Source organism: Lonchura striata, chromosome 6 (assembly GCF_046129695.1).
Source record: "Lonchura striata isolate bLonStr1 chromosome 6, bLonStr1.mat, whole genome shotgun sequence".
NCBI lineage: Eukaryota > Metazoa > Chordata > Aves > Passeriformes > Estrildidae > Lonchura > Lonchura striata.
In genome coordinates, this window is record NC_134608.1 from 62840018 (window position 1) to 62849227 (window position 9210).

Sequence of the window (9210 nt, forward strand, 5' to 3'; positions counted from 1 at the left end):
GTCCTTTCCTGCATGAAAGGAGGTCAAACTATAAATAAACATAAACCAAAAAGTACACAGGATTTTGTAAAGTTCTTGTTTAACCAGAGGGTTTCCTCAGCTAGAAAGGGTGTCAGCAGAGAACAGTGCATTCCGTTCTGAATTCCTCCCTTTGCTTTTAGCAACTGCTTTCAGAGCCTGCATTTGTTTCTGTAATTCCTTCTGTGCTGCTCCCTGCGTGCATGAGTTTAGAGGGCAAGGGTATTGCACATCCCTGACACCACTAACAGATGGGGCTCACCTCAGCCAATAACACAGATTATGGTCTTTGCAATACACTCTTATCTGATTACAGGCAAAAAAGAATTCCACTATCTGCCAAACACGAGCCTTCTCAAAGAGAGGGGAAAATTTGTCTTCTGCTCCACCTTCTGCTTTGCTGTTTATAAAACTGTTTTGGTTTTCTTTTTTTTTTTTTTTCTTTCCTGGATTCCATCATACGTGATTTGCACATCATAGGTTAGGAAAAAATATCTTGGAAGATTTAAAAGCCTTCCAGTTAGCTATGCGAATCACTTATCCAGGTATGAAAATGACAAAATATGTTACCAGAATCAGGTATTTTAATGTCCTTAGTCTTCTAAAAGTAACACAATATAACAAAAATATCATCGTTCCAGTGTCTCACCACCCCCACAGCAAAGAATTTCTTCCTGATAATCTAATCCTGCCCTCTTTCAGTGTAAAGCCATTACCTCTCATCCTATCATTACCTACCCCTGTAAAAGGTCCCTCTCCAACTCTCTTGTAGCCCCTTTTGGTACTGGAAGGGTGGTCTAAGGTCTGTTGAATTACCACAGGGCTATTTAAAGTTGATTACAAAGCATCCCTGCTTATTCCCAACAAAAATTTCACATGGCTTCAGAAATTCTATTTTGATGCTTGGCGATGGCAGCAATAGAGAACGATGAACTGCAGCACCCCTTTGGGCATTACTGAAGTCTGGGGCAAGCACATTTCTCTCCCTCTCAGGATTTTTCACAGAGGTGCACAGAGAAAATTGAAAGAGAAAACAATTTCTAGTTCTGCTCCTTGTTTTTCCTATGTGGAATGTGTTTAGAGAATTGTTTACCTGGAGTGAGTGCTTGATTGGATTCTGGTGAGGATTGTTTGAGCCTGATGGCCAATCCAACCCACCTGGGGCTGGGCTCTCAGAGAGGGTCATGGGTTGTGTTAGAGTAAGTAGCATGTAGTTTTAGGATCCTCCTTTTATATAGTATATTGATGTATTTTAGCATAATTATAATAAAGAAATCATTCAACCTTCTGAATTGAGTCGGACATCATCATTTCTGCCCATTGGGTTTGCCTGCATTTACAATAGAAGTCTAAACAGGCAATAAACTGCGAGCTTAAAAGGACTGAGAAGGATTTATCGTGGACTAATGGGTCCAAAGAAACTGCTTTTGAGGAAGCTAAAATTCCACAACACACAATGCCAGGCACAGTAATTTTATAAACTGAATTGGTGACGTCCCCTTGGTAGAATGCAACAATTGGAGAAACTGCTGCCATTATTCTCCAGAGCATGGCAGAGGAGATGCCAGAGCCAAGAACAAAAGTTTAAATTTAATCCACATAATTCCATCACACAATTCCATAAAACACCTGCCTCACCAGGTTTTGCCATCACAACTCTAGGGGGCCAAAAGCAAGAAAAAACAAACCCAAGTTTTCTCCTAATTACATCAGTGTTACTGGGACATTGAAATAAGAACAATCAGAATTTAACTAAATATAAGCTATAGCCAAAGTGCCTTTCTAATTTGTGTTGTGGTATCACCTACCTTTCCTAACACAGAATGGGGTTGCTTGTGTTCCTCTCCCACACAGTAAATTGTTCACAAAACTTTGGAGGACATAATAAAACCTCCGAAAACATAACTCCCACTGAACACAGGGTTATCAACCCAGAGCAGAAAGAAGGCTTGAAAGCAAAAACAGCTCAGATTTAGGGACAAGTCTGAATTTTTTTCCTTTCATAGAACCAGGAATCTAAAGATAATTCTGGGGAAGTTTTTACTTGCTTGTACATGTAACTATGCATGCATGAAAGCATTAGTCATCTTCTCCAGGTCAAAAATAAACACAGCAATTTTCAGAATGTGTCACAATACAATATTAACTGTGTATCTGCACAGTGACTGAATCAGTGGACACTTAATAGCCTTGATTTAGAACATCTTTATTTTCTGGAATCAGTCTAATGTACCCTAAACTAGTAACACCACTTCCGAAAGAGTCAGTTTGCTGTATAATCTCCTCTAAAACTGGTCCCAGTGATGAGAAACAAGCAGTGTGCCCTCCCTGCAGAGCTGAGCTTCCAGACACAGAGTAGAGGCTGTGCTTTTCAAGTTCATGGGCTCCTCACAGAGAAAGAGCTTGAACAGGAAAGGTGCAGCCAAGAATTTGCTCTCACACAAAATGCACACACCAAATTCCTATTGTACAGGTATACATCTATTACACAGATGGATGCAAGCCAGGCTGCCAGCACAGGCAGCATCCCCTCAGCCTTCTGTAGCTCCTCGACTCTGGATCCAACACGTGAGCAAACTGAGAAAACAGAAGGACCATTGGGAGGCAGATCTCAGTTTCAGACACCTGAAATTGTCTTCAATTTAAGGGAATCAAAAACCACAGTGCCCTTAAGAAGCAAAGCCTCTTCCGCTAGGAAAGAGAGCTTTTCTGCTGACATCAGGGGAATCAGAGTGAGGCAAAGAAACAGACACAGGTTACCAAGCATTCACAACAAATGGCACAGCCACATGGAAGAGTCCCAATGGGAAACATATAGCATTTCAAAGTTTTCACTTTTCTTCTCTCTTTTCAAGATACTAGCTATAAAATACCACAGCAGTGAGACAGCTGGAGGAGATACAAGGTATGTGCTAAAAGAGGTGAAAGACTTAAAGCATACTCATGAAGAAACTGGAGAGCAATCACCTCTCCTGTTTTATGGTTTCTCACACTTAAAGAACATCTCCAGCCAAAACATAGGCTCTCTCACCTCCACAAGGAATGGGATATCAGCAGGAGACTAGAAAACCCTGCTTCGGCATATCTTAATAAAAACAAGCCCTTTCCAGATCATCCATCTAGATTCTAGGCAAAACTGAAGGAAATCTGATCTCCCCACAAACAGCACCACCCTGTCATGGATCTGGTAATGCCATACAACTGCAGAGCAACATTGAGGCAATTAACTAAAATCAAACAAAACAGAAATTCAGAGTGAAACGGATACGATTTCCCATTGTTATATGCTCTCCTTTATACTAATTTGTTAAGAATTCACCTGATTTTACAGACAGGGCAAGAAAAGTTACACCACTTGCAGCAGAACCACGTGGCAAGAGGAAGTGGAATGAAGCATGCTTCAGTTTCCCTTCAGAACTTCATTTCTCCACCACACACTCTACGATGCATCTGCAGTATTTTTTCCTTGTACCATGAAAAGAACGGCACTAACAAACATCAAACAGCGTTTTAGAAGGTGCATTTGTCAGGTATCAACGCTGCAGGTCCATTTAGCAGTGGGGAAGGACAATACTGCAGCAACAATGCTGAAAAGGAGAACCGAATCCAACGTATGAGTCAAATGCCGTGTCTCAAAGCAGCCTCCCAGCTCACAGAGGAACCAAGATGTAGGGAAAGGACTGAGAATTCTGCACCCTCAAGTTTTAGGTGAAAAAGCCCATGGTGGCGGTGCTGTTAAGGCAGGGTGTCCACTCACATCAGCTGATTTATGAATACTGATGTCTTCTGGTCTGTGTTAATGGTGACCCCATCATCCCAGATCCTTGCTATTGCCACTGGAGACTCTGCTATCTGCCCGAGGGGGAGGCAGCAGCGATAAGGAGGAGGTGGGGCAAGATTCAAGTCACAGGGAGTAAAGTGGCTAATTACTCCTTTGAACAGCAAGTAAAACGATTTAAAAGATACACTTTCTATTCTAAAGCTTGCATTTTCAAGAAGAAAACTGTAAGCTTGTCTGTTTTCTCTATTTCTAAAGAAGTAAAACATGACAAAAACAGAGACTAAGGTAAGATTCAGGCAGAGTAAGATTTAAGATCAGGGACATGCTGAGAGTTGAGTCGACAGTTTTAATTCTTAAAACCTTTACTGACCTCATAATACACAAAGAAAAAACTGTGTAGTATCTCTAGAGTTATGAGCAAAAGTCTGTTGCTGCTTCAGCGCAATTTCCCAGACGCATCCTCCAGAAAGGATAAACCCCGCCGTTTTTAGAAACATCCGGACACCTCAAACTGAGCATAAGTGGGCATACACTCAGAGTGCTTGTGTCAATGAGAACAGACACCAATTCCAGTTCCAGGCTGTCAGACAATCTGTTTTCCACCCGTGTGATATAATTAGCACCCAAAATAAAGTGGCGAAATGAGGGAAGCAAGATGCCCTCTTTTCTCACAGATCAAGGCACTTCGTGAGCATCAATTAGATGTTAATGTTCCTGGGAGGCAAGCGTGACAAGTCTTATTAAGCCATTTTAAAGATTAGAACACTGAGTCACAGAGAGATTAAGAACTTCCTCAAAACCAAAAGCAGAGTCAGAGAGGGGGCAGCTGGGACTGGCAGCAGAGAACCGCAGTGCTCCACCTTACTGCAAGGTTTAGCGTCTCTAAAGAGAAAGGCAGAAAGAAAGGCAGGGAAAAGAAGAAGAAGAAAAAAAAAAGTCCACGCTCCCATGAAGTTTTTTGTCCCTACCAACACGTCTCCGTTTTGACCTGCAAGGGACCATCTTTAGATATAAAATGCAGTCCCATTTCCATGCTCGGATCTCATTTTGCCTCAAGGCACCAACAGGGTTGCCAGTTGTAAACAGTTTTTAAAGTCGACAGAGACCTCCAGATCTTTTTCAATAAGCTTCAGAGAGAACTTAAAACTTTTTGATACTGGCTCAACCTTACAGGCGTAGGGGCAAATAAACGCACAATCACCACCCCACGAGCCAGCGATCTGAATTCAAGTCACATGCTGGATTTACAGATGAGAAACGGAGCTAACGCGACAAGACAATCACTATTAACAAACACTTCGAAGCTCAAAGAGAAAATCAGCAGATGCCATCCTCAATTAGCCCAAAAAGGTGAGCAGAGAAGGATGTTAGGCTGATTAACACATCCATTAGGACGCGTCCAAACTAATAGCCCGCTCCAGCGTTGTAACACGCTTTGGAAAGCGCTCGGCTCTCTTCACCCTAATCGCAGGGTACCCTAATCGCAGGCGACTCACAGAGCGAAAAGATTACTTTGACTTTTCCTGCGTGGCCGTCCGAGCCAGCGCGGTGCCACCGCCCGGGAGGGCTCCGGGAGCGCCGCGCCCGGACCCGCCAGCGGGGCACGGCCCGGCAGAGCCCGGCACGGCACGGCCCGGCATGGCACAGCCCGGAACAGCCCGGCTGGGCACGGCTCGGCTGGGTACAACCGGGCTCGGCACAGCCCGGCACGGCTCGGCTGGGCACGGCTCGGCACAGCCCGGCTGGGCACAGCCCGGCCGGCCCCGAGCGCCGCCGCCTGCGGAGCAGAGCCCGGCTCGGGGCGCTCCCTCGTTCCCTCGCTCGCTCGCTCGCTGCCGCCCGCGGAGGGTCCCCCGTGCCCCGCGCCCGCCCGCGGCCCCGCTCCTGCCCGGCCCCGCCGCACCTGCTCCGCCCGTCCCGCGGCCCCAGCGGCTGCAGCGGCGCCGCCGCTCCTCATGCTGCCGGCGCTGCCCGGGCGAGCTCGCCGGCCTCGGGGCGGGGCCCGCGGCCCGCCCGCCCCCGGCACCAACCCCGGCTCCAGCCCCGGCCCGGCCCCGGCTCCAGCCCCGGCCCCGGCTGCCCCGAGCGGGGTTTCCGTGGGGTTTTCTCGTTCCGGTGGTTTCGCGCCCCGAGCGGGACGAAGCGGCCCCACCTGCCATGAGGGAAGCGCTGTGAGGGACGGCGCGGCATGGGGAGCCCGGGGCGATGCCTCTCGGCTGCTAAAGTTCTGGTTTTGAGGAGGAATAAAGGTTGTCGCATATTCGGCAGGTTCAAGGTTTCGGTCAGCAGGCAAATAGAAAACCGCTGGGGAGAAAGTTCAAGATCAGCTGGCAGCGCTGGCGCTGTGACTGCGCGACTCCCATCAACAGTAACATCCTGCTGACGGCAGATGTGAAGTTGCATGAAAAAGGAAAAAAGAAAAACAATCAGGAATCACTTGAAGTGCTGCAACAGAAAGGGCAAATGAGCTAAAGCCCGTATCAGCTAACCTAAAGCCCCGCAGGCCCACTTTATAGGTAACCTCAGCCGTCATAAATGTTTTGGCATGTGCCACACAGTCGCTACACCGAAGTGGTGCTGCAGGAGGCTGGGCAGAGCAAGGGAGCGGGACCCTCGGCCTGCCATGCCGTGAGCTCTGACCCTTTTCACGCTTGAGCCAAATTTGAAGTGGTTTTGGATAACGTGGAGGGAAAACAGGTGTCAATGTGGCCCTTTTCATCCACGCACAGCTGAATGTAACATAATCTATAGTGACCCAAGTGGTTTAGCCAACTCTCAAAAAAAAACTTGTTGACCTTAAGGCAAGAATTTTGTTGAAGAAAATACCTCTCATTTGGGTTGAAATTTGTCTTCTAGTTTTCTGCATTGTGCTTGGCTGAAGCCAAGTTTTGCTCAATGATTAACTTTGAATTGCAATATGTTTGTCTGCTGATTTAACTTCAGGAGATTAACTGTACTTTTTCCTCCAAGTGATAAAAGCAAGAATATAGAAAAAATGGTGCATAGCATTTCCCTCTTATCTAAAAGACTATCATCTTTAGCAGCCTTGGGGAAGGCAAGAACAAGGAATGAGAAAATCCTCTTGGCAAACTTCCAGGGAAAAAAGTGATCTTTAGTTAACAAAGGGGCATGGGTATATGAAAGAAATCATATTTATATAATTTTTACAAAGTCTTGCTAGTTTCAGTCCACCACTGAGAGTGAGGAAATTGCGCTGAAGCAGCAACAGACTTTTGCTCATAACTCTAGAGAACCCAGAAAATATAAACTCTGAAAGACTTTAGCCCCTACTGGGAAATATTCCAAAACTTCTTTCTTTAGGATAGATGTTTCTTTTCGGTTAGGAAAGATGTTTAGAGCACCAATCTCTCACATGTCTGTTCACCTTCACAACTGTCCTCTTCCCCTCCTCACTTCTCAGAAAAATAAATAAGTCCATACAAAGATAACCCTTTCCTGCCAAGTTCTTCCAAAATTTTTCTGCATTATCAGGAGCTGCATGAAGACCAGCAGGAACCTTGCTGTTTATTAACTATAAGTAGTGTATTTACTCATTGTCCTTAACGTTTTGATCTTTGAAAGTGGCTGAAAGATGACTGTATAATTCACACTAAACTATTATCACAACCTTCTTTAAAAATTATGTTTCATTAGATGTTACTTAACCAAAATTAAGAAATTCTTTATTCACAGTCACACCTACTGCTCTCCAAAGGAAAACATAACTGAGATAATATATGAGATAAAGTCTAGTCACTCTGGGCTAAGATGATCACACATCAGTTAAAGATTAGATTAATAAGCATTAATCAGGAGCCACCAATCTGGCATTACATGGGACTCTGTGGGATATCCTAGCCCACCCTCCCTTCTTTGAGGTGTGGGACACACAAGCATAAAAGGGTAAGAGTAACTTCCCTGGGGGCTGCACAGCCTTGCTTTCCTGAGACCAAGTTCCTTTTTTTTAACCGTGTAGCTGCTTTGTTCAATTCTAGCCTGTTCTCCTCCACTGAAAGGAGAGGGAAAAGGAGTAAGAATGGTTCTTACAAAAAACAATCCAGCTGTATTAACTTCAGTTGTTAATAATTCGTAATTTGTCTGTGCTGGTTTCCAGGTTGTTTATTCTGTTTATCTCTACCATGTTCTGCTGCCCTGCCCAGCTCTGTCCTGCAGGGTAGCGTGTGGGGCTCTGCCCTCAGTGGGATGTTACAAACATTAAATACCAGAAACTCCCTGGGCTGGATTTACAATAACGTGCCAAGATATGTCACCTACGTTGGACAGTGTGTCCCCAGCCTGAACCAACAGAAAAATGCCAACACCACAGTGAAACATGGAGGGCATGAAGAAGGAGAAAAAGGACAAGGCACACCCAATTTCCTCCATCTTGATCCCTTTGGACCCCTTATCTAGAATCCTAAAATTTTACTTTTGCACCCGTGCCACACTTAATTATTACTCATATCAAACACTCAGAGCTTGTAATTCATCCTATAAGATTGAAAACTCTTTTCCATGGACAGAGATCACAGACAGTGTCTCTGGGAGCTCTGTACAGGGGGATTCCTGACCCCTGCCAGGGTCCCAGACCTGCCAGGGCAGCCAGAGGGATGCCCTGGACTCCCACAGGATATTGATCCCTCTCTGTGGCTGGTGATGTGCAGCACTCCCTTTCCTGAAATGTGGAAGTCTGTCTGTTCAAATTCTTGTAAATGGATTCTTATCTACATATCCAGCACAATAAAAGTCCTTCTTGTGTTTCTTATTCAAACAACTTGTCTGATCCTTTCTGATGAACTGTGGGTATCTTCAAAGTTAACTGATTTTTTCATATAGGAGGCCTGGTTGTGGCCTGGCTCTCAGGAGACCATGTTGAGACCATCCCTCATCAATCATTTATTTTCTTTATGACTTGGAGAATTCATCATGCATCAGTTTGTGATCTGTAGGGTGCAGAGAATAGGGGTTCCTCCCCTTATGGGGGTTATGAGGAATGAAACCCTCGTATGAGGCTAATGTTCTGCTGCATCATGTGAAATGCCACTATGGGTATTTTCCCACTCTTGGTTTGAAGTTGCTCATCGTACACATCTCTAGTGAGATTCAGTAGTTAAATACAAATTTTCATGTTCTCTTCCTTCATTAATGCTTTTTGGTTTATATCAACATAGAAAGCCATTAGGGTGGTTCTTTTAAAGGGATTTTGCTTTACAGAGTGAGGAAAAGAAAACAGATCTAAGGAAAGGAAGCTGGATTCTTTATGTGGGAGCATGTAATTTTCCTGGGGCCTGGAATAGCTGGATTTTCTTACCACATGTGCAGAAAATAGCCCTTCCTACCCAGTCCTGGGTGTATCAGATAGTACCCTTAGCATATAAAGGAACTATTCCAGTGTGAGACACCTCCTAAAA

The 9210-nt window shown here is 45.0% G+C and overlaps 1 protein-coding gene across 2 annotated transcripts in view; it reads right to left on the reverse strand.

Moving 5' to 3' along the window:
- MICAL2 (microtubule associated monooxygenase, calponin and LIM domain containing 2) overlaps nt 1–5784 on the reverse strand; it is a 75852-nt gene extending 70068 nt beyond the window's left edge. For both annotated transcript variants that reach the window (XM_021527535.2, XM_031505075.2), the window contains exon 1: nt 5703–5784. The gene's annotated coding sequence lies outside the window, so the exon portion shown is untranslated. The remainder of the gene's footprint in view (nt 1–5702) is intronic.
- Nucleotides 5785–9210: the final 3426 nt, after the last annotated feature.